The 12,415-nt window shown below is 44.5% G+C and overlaps 1 long non-coding RNA gene across 1 annotated transcript; it reads right to left on the bottom strand.

Moving 5' to 3' along the window:
* Nucleotides 1-321: 321 nt before the first annotated feature.
* LOC141073996 (uncharacterized) lies at nucleotides 322-2,823 on the bottom strand. Its single transcript, XR_012227109.1, has 3 exons — nucleotides 2,522-2,823; nucleotides 1,197-1,563; nucleotides 322-997 (listed from the first exon to the last, which is right to left on the bottom strand). It is a non-coding gene; the product is annotated as an uncharacterized lncRNA (long non-coding RNA).
* Nucleotides 2,824-12,415: the final 9,592 nt, after the last annotated feature.

The following is a 12,415-nucleotide window of genomic DNA, read 5'->3' as shown; positions in this document are numbered from 1 at the left end:
AGTTGTCATTCATGCCATGCAGTAAAGGCATACACACAGAACACATTTTAAATTGTTAGTTATATGAATATTATTTAAGTGTTAAATATATAAAATCATGCAATTATTATAACTTCCTGTGTAAATAAAGGCATAAATCCTTGTAAGAGAATTTTTCGCGATTAAGTCCTGCTTTGAAATGAAAATTCTAAGGAAAAATAAAAGAGAAGGTTAATATATTCATAATTCTAAATATTACTGGAGTAGATTTTAATTTTCACTACAAAATACAGTTCTACAAATTGAAATAAAGAATCTTTTTGTGACGCAATAACACGAGATGCAGGATTTAAAAACCAAAATTTGGTTACAAAAGTCTTTATGAGGGACTGTGTCTTGACATTCTCACTCAGCATTCTATACAGGCGTTCATATATGGACATGAATGTGTAGGTACATTCCTTCCGACCAATCCTTAATTTTTGAAGAATATCAATATCTGGATAATTTTCATTTGATGCACAAAAAAATCAGAATTTTTAATCTGTCTTTATCATTTAAGTTCTCATGTGTTTCACCAGATAACTTTAAAGTCAATCTCCTAGCAAAATTTACAGGGATCCACATTTTGAACAACTGATTCTTCTCTTCGTTAGTTAAATCAAATTTCTCAGCACAGCTTTCAAAAACCTCAGAGTTTCTACAAACATGGATTTTGTTATCACATGCAGGAATGATTTTGCATATTTTTAACACATTTTTCCTTACTTTACTTCAGAGTTGGGCCTCTGAGTGGTCTATTCTTAGTGGTCCGTCTTTCCCTTGTACGTCCTCTACGTCAAATCTGAAGTCTCCTCCTACTTCTCCATCTTGTTCCACGTCTGCAAGGTCACCTTGAATGGCTGCTACAGACACTTGATTACAGTCTTGTTCAATCTCCCTAACTTTACAGCCAATCTCGGGAACATCACTATTTTCCTTCACACAGCAATCATCTTTGGATTTCTCTGACACCGACCTATGAAATATACCATTTGTAGAATATTTTTTAATCTCTCTCTTTCTCTATTGAAAAGCTTAGTATCTATCTTTAGATTTTCCACTTCACATTCTGCATATAAGCTGAGCCATAATACTTCTGAATTAGACTCATCTACAGACTTAAATTTCAATTTACTCTGCTTAGAATAACAAGTAATGACATCCATATTTCTTACCTTGAAATATCTCAGCTTGTCGATCCTTTGATGGACAACGCTGGGCTCTTGTCTTCACACGTCTGGCTTCAGCACGTCTGGCACTTGTAGTACTTCTCAATCCATCTGGCAATTCTTAGTCCTCACTTCTAGGTTCTGTCTGATTCTTGTGAGTAGTGGAGTTCCTCATAACTTGCACATATGACTGACGTTAGCAAAGTTCAATCCCCCTTTTGGGCAAGTTGAGGGAAATCCGCAAAAAAAGTACAAAAATTCAGATCCTGGCTGGCTCGCCAATGTAAAAAATGCGTATTCTTGTATAATACTCAGGACTAGTTACCAGATAAAAATGTAGTGGTTTATTTGAATTCTTCCATCAGAGAAATAACTATTACAGAAAAACATAAAAAATAGGTGAAAGAGAGATTGTCCATTAGTTCATAGCAAAGCAACATGTATTCTTCCTCTCTGGGATCTCACATGGCAAATGGCGTCTGTCTCTCTTAGGCTTCTTACGTAGTAAAGTTACATATCAGCTGTCTGTCCATTCAATGCTATGTACGTGCAGAGATGACATCTTCGCGTCTGTGTCTCAAGATGGGGAGGGAGCAACAGCGACCTCTAGAGTAAGCCCCCACCTTAAATATACATCTTTCAAAGCACGTGATCTCCACATATGGAGTTGACCTTTTACCATGAGCTAATCTTACATATGTAGTGGAGTTGACATTTAACATTTGCTAAAATAGCACATGCAGTGTCAGTGGAAGGCAATTGCCAGAACAGAACTGAGTGTGATAAGAAATTAACAACCAAATTATTAATATTTAACATCTCGTCCCATTATTAATAGATAATGTGTCGGATAGAAGGCCGTCTCCCCTAATTATCAGTTTAGGGTCAGTGTATAAGGAGAGAATGATACATAACAAGAAAAGTCCCAACCCAATATGTCATAGAGTGATCTTGAAGAAAGTCCGGGCACTATGTCCAACGCTTCTTCAGTGTCGGCAGAAACAAGGCACATTGGGATCCCCGGGGTTTCCGCATTTGACATTAATAACAATGTTTTCTCACGAGCTTCTCTGTCCTTAATAAAGCCAACCTGATGGTCGGTAACAATTGGGGGCAGGTAGTGGGAGAGCCGGGCTGTAATCACTTTAGAGAATATTTTCACATCTACAGTAATTAGTGATATTGGATGAAAATTAGGGCAGACATTTGGTTCTTCTCCAGGCTTTCAAAAACAATGTTATGTCAGCCTCAAGTAATTAAGGGGCAGAGAGGGAGTCTTCTGAGATATTACTGAACACTTCTCCTAAAATGGTAATAACTGGGGTGCAAACCTCTTATAAAATCTATTATTGCCTCCATCTGGCCCAGGGTTCTTCCCGATAGGGTATGATTTAATGGCCTCTCCGATCTCTTCCTCAGTGACAGCTTTGTCTAGTTCCTCCAGCTCAGGGGTCTGTAAGGAAGGAAGAGCAGCGTCCATAATATATTTGTCAATTTGTCTTTCCAGAATATTAGGTGGCATGTCGTGGTATTATCCATGGATATTATAGAGCGAGCTATAACAGCAACAACATGCCTCAGCTTTATTTTCTTTATTTTGGATACATACGTATGTCCCTTGCATGCATGGATATAACCTCCTTGCCAATGAGAGACCACATTTATCTGTGGATTCGTACGAGTACCTTCTCATGTAATCTTGGTATTTTCTATACGTTTCATCTATTAACAACTTTATCGTCTTTCTTTTTTCAATCAGATAATTTTTATTGAACAAAACAAAGAATTACTAACATTTTGTTTTTCTTATACAAACATTGTGAGAAAAATAATAAAAAAAATTAAAACCAGTAAACAATACAACAACCGGTTACAATGATATAAATCCCAATTTCGCTCTATAGTAGAGGGTGTACAGCAGTGAATAACGCTGTGCATCCCCTGTAGTCCCAGAGCGTCTCTCCCAAACCCCCCTCCAGCCCCCTTCTCTCTTTCTCCCTACAGTCAGGTTAGAAGTTGAGAGTGAGTGGGAAGGGGCCGATTACAGCACAGCAGAGATCAGAGCAGAGCCATGAAGATGCCTGCCACCCTGTGTGTCTGTGTCATCTCCTCCTGAGTACTCATCATGGCTGCTTGTAAAGCACTGTCCTGGGAAAGGATCTGTACAAGTGAAACCACAGAACCTGGTAAGTATACATGCATATGTGTATCTGTGTGTGTACATGTGCAGTATACTGTGTGCCTGTATATGTGTATATAGTATGTGTGTGCATATATACAGGATATAGTATGATTGTGTATATCTGGTGCATGTGAGTTTATATATAATATGTATATACATGTACATACAGTATATAGTATGTGTATGTATATTATATTTGTATACTGCATGTGTGCACTATATTGTGTAAATATATAAACTGTATATGTATGTGAGCATACTGTATATACTGTATATAAACTGAATGTTTCTGTGTGTATATACTGTATATACACTCACTGGCCACTTTATTAGGTACACCATGCTAGTAACGGGTTGGACCCCCTTTTGCCTTCAGAACTGCCTCAATTCTTCGTGGCAGAGATTCAACAAGGTGCTGGAAGCATTCCTCAGAGATTTTGGACCATATTGACATGATGGCATCACACAGTTGGCGCAGATTTGTCGGCTGCACATCCCTGATGCGAATCTCCCGTTCCACCACATCCCAAAGATGCTCTATTGGATTGAGATCTGGTGACTGAGGAGGCCATTTGAGTACAGTGAACTCATTGTCATGTTCAAGAAACCAATCTGAGATGATTCGAGCTTTATGACATGGCGCATTATCCTGCTGAAAGTAGCCATCAGATGCCTGTTCTTAGCTGAGAGGAGTGGTACCCAGTGTGGTCTTCTGCTGCTGTAGCCCATCTGCCTCAAAGTTCGACGCACTGTGCGTTCAGAGATGCTCTTCTGCCTACCTTGGTTGTAACGGGTGGCAATTTGAGTCACTGTTGCCTTTCTATCAGCTCGAACCAGTATGCCCATTCTCCTCTGACCTCTGGCATCAACAAGGCATTTCCGGCCACAGAACTGCCGCTCACTGGATTTTTTTTCTTTTTCGGACCATTCTCTGTAAACCCTAGAGATGGTTGTGCGTGAAAATCCCAGTAGATCAGCAGTTTCTGAAATACTCAGACCAGCCCTTCTGGCACCAACAATCATGCCACGTTCAAAGGCACTCAAATCACCTTTCTTCCCCATACTGATGCTCGGTTTGAACTGCAGGAGATTGTCTTGACCATGTCTACATGCCTAAATGCACTGAGTTGCCGCCATGTGATTGGCTGATTAGAAATTAAGTCTTAACACACAGTTGGACAGGTGTACCTAATAAAGTGGCCAGTGAGTGTATGTGCTTATATACACAGTATGTGTGTACTGTATATACAGCATATAGTGTATGTTTCTATATTTATAAAGCATAAATAATGTGTGTACATGTATAGTGTGTATCTGTGTATATGTGCTGCATATATCATCCTGTAATTGTAGTGTCGCCATTAGAGTTGAGCGAAACGGGTCGACAAAAATTCAAAAGTCGCCGACTTTCGCCAAAGTCGGGTTTCATCAAGCGAAACCCGACCCCAGCGTGAGGTCGGCCACGCCAAAGTCGCGTTTCACATGATGCTTGAGCGCCCTTTTTGCAGCCAATCAGGAAGAACGGACACTGTGGGCAACGTGATGACATAGGCAGCGGTCACCACCATCTTGGAGAAGGGCATGCAAGTGATTGGCTTGCTTTGTGGGGCGTCACAGGGGGTATAAAAGGGTGGGGACGCCGACCGCCATGTTACTCATGCTGATCTCAGAATAGGGAGAGCTGCTGCTGCTGATTCTGTAGGAAGAGCGTTAGGCAGGGAAGAAGATACCAAAAACTGATTCTGCTGCTAGCGATTTTGCCTGTACAACACACCAATCACTGTGCAGTGCAAGGGGAGGCTATATCTTGGTGCATCAGCTCTGTTGGTTATTACGCTGCCTTTTAAGGTTCCCTGGTAGCTGCATTGCTGTGTGCACACTGCTGAGCAAACTGCTTTTTTCAAAGCAATCCAGATTTTATTGTTTTGTCCTTGTGAGTTACTGAGCGTTCATTTTTCACACACCGTACAGCGGTGTACGCTCCTCACACTGTACCGTGTAACGGCTGTTGTCACGGTCAACATTGAAGCTAGATACGTGTGTGACTCTGTAAGGAAAAGCCGAGGAGTTTGTCTGTTCTTACAGACCTACACCTTATAGTTTTGTCCGTTTTTCAAACAGTATAGTATATTTGCTGTTTGATTAGATTCAAAACTAGAGAGAGACAGCGTGCGTCAGTCCGTATCCAAAAACACGGAGCTTGACAATTTTACATACACCGTACAGTGGTGTACGTGTACGCTCCTCTCTCAGTACCGTGTAACGACTGTTATCACGACCACCTTTCTAACAGCATAGAGAATCTGCCTTTCACATTGCGGTGTTAAATAAACAGGGCCTGACTGAATCCAACAGTGTCCTGAAGTGTGCAGTCATGGCCAAAAGTTTTGAGAATGACACCAAAATTAAATTTTCACATGATCTGTTGCCCTCTGGTTTTTATTTGTGTTTGTCTGATGTTTACATCACATACAGAAATATAATTGCAATCATATTATGAGTGCCAAAAGGTTATATTGACAGTTAGAATGAGTTAATGCAGCAAGTCAATATTTGCAGTGTTGACCCTTCTTCTTCAGGACCTCTGCAATTCTCCCTGGCATGCTCTTAACCAACTTCTGGACCAAATCCTGACTGATAGCTGTCCATTCTTGCATAAGCAATGCTTGCATTTTGCCAGAATTTGTTGGATTTTATTTGTCCACCCGTCTCTTGATGATTGCCCACAAGTTCTCAATGGGATTAAGATGTGGGGAGTTTCCAGGCCATGGACCCAAAATCTCTATATTGTGTTACATGAGCCATTTAGTGATCACCTTTGCTTTATGGCAAGGTGCTCCATCATGCTGGAAATGGCATTGTTGGGCGCCAAACTGCTCTTGGACGGTTGGGAGAAGTTTCTCTTGGAGGACATTCTGGTACCATTCTTTATTCATGGCTGTGTTTTTAGGCAAGACTGTGAGTGAGCCGATTCCCTTGGCTGAGAAGCAACCCCACACATGAATCGTTTCAGGATGCTTAGCAGTTGGCATGAGACAAGACTGGTGGTAGCGCTCCCCTCTTCTTCTAAGCTGTTTTACAGATGTCCCAAATATTCGAAAAGGGGATTCATCTGAGAAAATGACTTTACCCCAGTCCTCAGCAGTCCACTCCCTGTACCTTTTGCAGAATATCAGTCGGTCCCTGATGTTTTTTATGGAGAGAAGTGGCTTCTTTCCTGCCCTCCTTGAAACCAGGCCATGCTCAAAGAGTCTCCGCCTCACAGTGCATGCAGAAGCACTCACACCAGCCTGCTGCCATTGCTGAGCTAGCTCGGCACTGCTGGTAGTCCGATCCCGCAGCTGAAACAGTTTTAAGATATGGTCCTGGCATTTGCTGGTCCTTCTTGGGCGCCCAGGAGCCTTTAAGGCAACAATGGAAGCTCTCTCCTTGAAGTTCTTGATGATGCGATAGATTGTTGACTGAGGTGCAATCTTTGTAGCTGCGATACTCTTCCCTGTTAGGCCATTTTTGTGCAGAGCAATGATGGCTGCACGTGTTTCTTTAGAGATAACCATGGTTAACTGAAGAGAAACAATGGTACCAAGCACCAGCCTCCTTTTAAAGTGTCCAGTGGTGTCATTCTTACTTAATCATGACTGATCGCCAGCCCTGTCCTCATCAACACCCACACCTGTGTTAATGGAACAATCACTAAAACAATGTTAGCTGCTCCTTTTAAGGCAGGAATGCAATGATGTTGAAATGTGTTTTGGGGGTTAAAGTTCATTTTCTTAGCCATTATTGACTTTGCAAGTAATTGCTGTAAAGCTGATCACTCTTTGACATTCTGGAGTATATGCAAATTGCCATTAGAAAAACTGAAGCAGTAGACTTTGTAAAAATTAATATTTGTAGCATTCTCAAAACTTTTGGCCATGACTGTAGATAGATTCCAATTCTCCACAGTCCTCCATACACCTTTCTAACAGCATAGAGAATCTGCCTTTCACATTGCGGTGTTAAATAAACAGGGCCTGACTGAATCCAACAGTGTCCTGAAGTGTAGATAGATTCCAATTCTCCACAGTCCTCCATACACCTTTCTAACAGCATAGAGAATCTGCCTTTCACATTGCGGTGTTAAATAAACAGGGCCTGACTGAATCCAACAGTGTCCTGAAGTGTAGATAGATTCCAATTCTCCACAGTCCTCCATACACCTTTCTAACAGCATAGAGAATCTGCCTTTCACATTGCGGTGTTAAATAAACAGGGCCTGACAGAATCCAACAGTGTCCTGAAGTGTAGATAGATTCCAATTCTCCACAGTCCTCCATACACCTTTCTAACAGCATAGAGAATCTGCCTGTCACATTGCGGTGTTAAAAAAACAGGGCCTGACTGAATCCAACAGTGTCCTGAAGTGTAGATAGAATCCAATTCTCCACAGTCCTCCATACACCTTTCTAACAGCATAGAGAATCTGCCTTTCACATTGTGGTGTTAAATAAACAGAGCCTGACTGAATCCAACAGTGTCCTGAAGTGTAGATAGATTCCAATTCTCCACAGTCCTCCATACACCTTTCTAACAGCATAGAGAATCTGCCTGTCACATTGCGGTGTTAAATAAACAGGGCCTGACTGAATCCAACAGTGTCCTGAAGTGTAGACAGATTCCAATTCTCCACAGTCCTCCATACACCTTTCAAACAGCATAGAGAATCTGCCTTTCACATTGTGGTGTTAAATAAACAAGGCCTTACTGAATCCAACAGTGTCCTGAAGTGTAGAGACATTCCAATTCTCCCCTCTACTATATACACCTTGTACCTTGTTTTACAGTACTAGAGAGTTGGTGGAAATTAGGTAAATTTTTCCAAAAAATGAGGAAGTGTGGTGGAAGAGTCCGTGGAAGTGGGCGGGGGTTGGCAGCTGGTAATGATGGTGGTGGATCTGCTGGTAGTGGCAAAAGCAAAATAGCACTTAATGCAGGAGGTGTTGAGGTTGCGTCATCGTCTGACTCCACAAGGCCTCGAAGGCTCCCTTTTCTGGGAGTAGGTAAACCGCTTCTAAAGCCGGAGCTTCAAGAACAAGTTTTGGCTTACATTGCTGACTCAGCCTCCAGCTCTATTGCCTCCTCTTCTGAAGTTTTAAAAAATAAAAGCAGTGATTCGTCATTGGAGGCTCATGGTCATGAACCACACCTTTCCTTGTGTCCTTCACCCCTACCAAAATTGAAGGATGCGGCAGGCCACACTACAGATTACTCCATGGAGCTGTTTTCACATACCATCCCTGGGTTATCAAGTCAAATCGTGAATTACCCAGGCAAAGATGAATCTGACATGGAGTGCACTGATGCACAGCCACTGATAGATGATTCTGCTGGTACATTCACTCACAGCACTACATTGTCCTCGCTGTGTACTGAGCCAGAATCTGATCCAGATGAAACTCAGGTGCCCCTTCGCGCATACTATACCACCATACACGGTGACACAGAGGAAGGTGCACATGACATTGAAGAGGAGGTGATGGATGACCCAGTTGTTGACCCAGATTGGCATCCATTGGGGTTAGAGTGTGCCGCTGCCAATAGCTCAGAAGAGGAGGATGAGGAGGAGCATCCGTAGCAGGCATCAACATTGCAACAGTTGTTATCTGGCAGGCCCGGAGCAGTCCAAAAACGGGTTACAAAAACCCAAAAAATTGCAGGACAGCTTGGCCAGATGGTCAAAAGAGCACAGCGTGCAAGGCCTCAAACTGTCTAATTATCAACGTTACAAGGTGGAACTCCACCCTGCACATGGTTGAGCGGCTGTGCGAACAGAGGCAGGCTGTAATGCATTTGTGGGAGGATACCTGGACAGGCACTTTGAGGGCAGACATGGAGTTGACCGGTGTGCAGTGGTCAAAGCTGAAAGACCTCTGTAAAGTCCTTCAGTGTTTTGAGGAATGCACACGGCTGGTAAGCGCAGACGATGCCATCATAAGCATGAGCATCCCACTTATGCGTCTGCTCATGCAAACTTTGACGCACATTAAGGAGCAGGCGTCTGCAGCCGAGGTTGACAAGGAGGAAGAGGAGGGGGGAATCCTTGCTGACAGTCAGCCATTGTCTGCTCCGGGACCTCTCCTGGATGAGGTGGAGGAGGAAGAGGAGGAGGGTGATGATGGGGATGATTATTTAGGGGAGGAGGATGCTTCTCGTGTGTCCAGAGAAAATGTTGGCGTGGCAAGGGCTGGTACAGGGTTTGTGCGTGACTGGAGGGATGTGGATTTGCCAGAAAGTGCTCCTCCACCATGCAGTCGCACTGCATCATTGACACCAGGAACATTGGCCCACATGTCAGATTATGCCTTGCAGATCCTAAAAAGGGATCCCCATATTGCCAAAATGATGAACGATGATGACTACTGGTTGGCCAGCATCCTCGATCCACGCTATAAAGGCAAATTCCAAAACATCATGCCACAGGAGAACCTTGACCTAATATTGGCTAACAAACAAGCAACTCTGGTAAACAGGTTGGTTGAGGCATTCCCAGCACACAGCAGCGGTGATGTTTGTCACACAAGCCATAGGGGCCGGAGGCAGCTTGGAAGAGGTGTTGGTGGTTCAAACATCAGAAGTGGCGTTGGAGAAAGGGGTTTCATGACCATGTTGTGGAGTGATTTTTCAAGTCCCGCTCAAACGACTGGTAATACTGCATCGATGGAAAGTGACAGGAGACAGCACTTGTCAACTATGGTTACAAACTACTTTTCTTCCCAGGTCGATGTTCTCCCACACAGGTCATTCCCCTTTGACTATTGGGCCGCTAAACTGGACACCTGGCCTGAATTGGCACAATACGCGTTACAGGAGCTCGCTTGCCCAGCTGCAAGTGTGCTATCGGAAAGAGTCTTCAGTGCTGCTAGATCAATCCTGACAGAAAAAAGGACCCGTCGGTCAACCCAAAATGTGGATGATCTAACCTTCATTGAAATGAACCATGCATGGGTTTCCAAGGATTTTGTCCCACCTTCCCCTGATGACACATAGGTTGACAGAAAAATGGCTTGCTTTGGTCCTCCTCTTCCTGTGACTTGACCAATTTAGCCTTTTGCATCAGCTGAATGTCCAACATCAGCATATGCCACTTTGTAAACCTCCCTAACTGGGCTGCCCCCCCCCATGGTCGGGTTCACCAGCAAGCGCACGCAACCGTGCGAGTGCCGTTGCCCTTGACAGGTGGGTAGGCCGACTCTTGGGTGCGGGCACTGGCACAGGGTCCCACATAGTGCAATCAAGTGTCTCTGACGGTGGTGGTGCACACCCACCGTCAGACACACCGCCGTACTATGAGGGGCCCAGTGCCAGTACCGACGCCCACGAGTGGGCCACCCGTGCTTGGCCAGGGCCCCAGCATTTGCAATCTTTACCTCTCCCTGCTCCTCCGCTGTGTAGTCTGGGCTGTCAAATCCATACTGGGCCTGACACCGTCTGAGCCAGCCTCCTGATGTATAGACATATATTTTTAATGTGTAAACTATGCAATCCATACATGTTATCCGGTGATACGGTACCCTTTCTCACCTTTGTGCAATCACGTGTAATCCATACTGTGCCTGAGAACGGCTGGCGAGCTGTTATGCAAGCTACAGCAGCTGTGGTTTGCACACATAAGTTTTTCCTTTTTTCAGGAATGACGGTTAGGCCTAATTCCGGAACAGCGGTTGACCTGCACTTACTGGGAAATCATCGTTCGCGGGTAATAATTGTCATCCCAGATCCCCATCACTAACGGTGTTCAGCGGGTTATCTGCACCTGTAAGCGACACACGCTGGCCCTTTCGGTGTAGCGCGCATGCAGCCACGGACATGTAAGGCCTTGACACACCAGTTATTGGCCAATCTCGCGTGCCAGAGCCTCGCGTGTCCCTCTAGTAAGCTGGACGCGGACCGCGTGGGCAGGACGGAGTCTCGTTTGTTAACGGAATTAAGCTTGCAATGCGTGCATCTTTTCGGTTGCTGGATGGTTGAGGTTGCCCGTGTTGAGTCCAATTACGCCGCAGGCTCCACTCCTGGTGGTGCCCTTCTGGACATTCCTTTAAGGTTCAGCTTTGCAACCATACTGGCCACGTCAAACAAAAATGTTGCCTTCATGGACGCTGTTTGGAGGGTCGTGAGTCATGGGAATCATGCCGCCCAGTCAGTTAACCTGCTAGAGAGATCCTTCGTTGCTCCCAAGCATGACATCACACTCCCTAGGAGGAAGGTTATGCCACTGTGGCGACCATACTCCTGGGGGCGCCACAAGTGCACTGATGCCCAGCCACTGCTCAATGATTCTGCTGGTACATTGACCCAGACCACTACATTCCCCTCGCACTCTACACAGCCTGAATCTGACCCTGATGAAACTCAGGTTACACTTCTCATATAATGTTCCACCTTACACGTTGACAAAGAGGAAGCTGCAGATGAAAGTACAGGTTCAGCCCACCTGCCGTCAGAAACACCGCCGTACTATCAGGGGCCCTGTGCCAGTGCCGTCGCCAACGAGTGGGCCCCCCCTGCTTGCTCAGGATCACAGCACTTGCAAGGTTGAAATACTTACCTCTCCCTGCTCCACCGCCATGACGTCTTCCGCGTTTCCTGACACTGATATTCTGATCAGAGAGCGCAATGACATCACGTCTGTATGCCCTCTGCCTAAACAGCCAAGTGCAGTGGGATGGAAGATGGGGACGACAAGGAGTCCTGACTAGTACAGGGATTCCATAGCGAGGAGACTTATTTCATTGTTTTCAATGTTGGGACTGCTATTTTTGGGGAGCACTATACTCTGGAGAATGATAGATGGGGCCCACCATACACTGGAACATTTCAAAGGTGGACATCAGACACTGGAGCAGCATGTACAGGGCCCATTATACACTAGAGCATTAGAAATAGGGTCCATTATGTATGGAGCATTATTTGGGCCCATAAGACAGTGGAGCTTCATCCATGTGGACCAACATATACTGTAGCATTATGTGGAGCTCATCATATACTGTTTCAAACATTATAT

Source organism: Dendrobates tinctorius, unplaced genomic scaffold, assembly GCF_039654945.1.
Source record: "Dendrobates tinctorius isolate UK_male_01 unplaced genomic scaffold, ASM3965494v1 ptg000322l, whole genome shotgun sequence".
Classification (NCBI taxonomy): domain Eukaryota; kingdom Metazoa; phylum Chordata; class Amphibia; order Anura; family Dendrobatidae; genus Dendrobates; species Dendrobates tinctorius.
The sequence above is the reverse complement of the archived record's forward strand: the minus strand, read 5'-3'. Positions and strand labels throughout refer to the sequence as shown.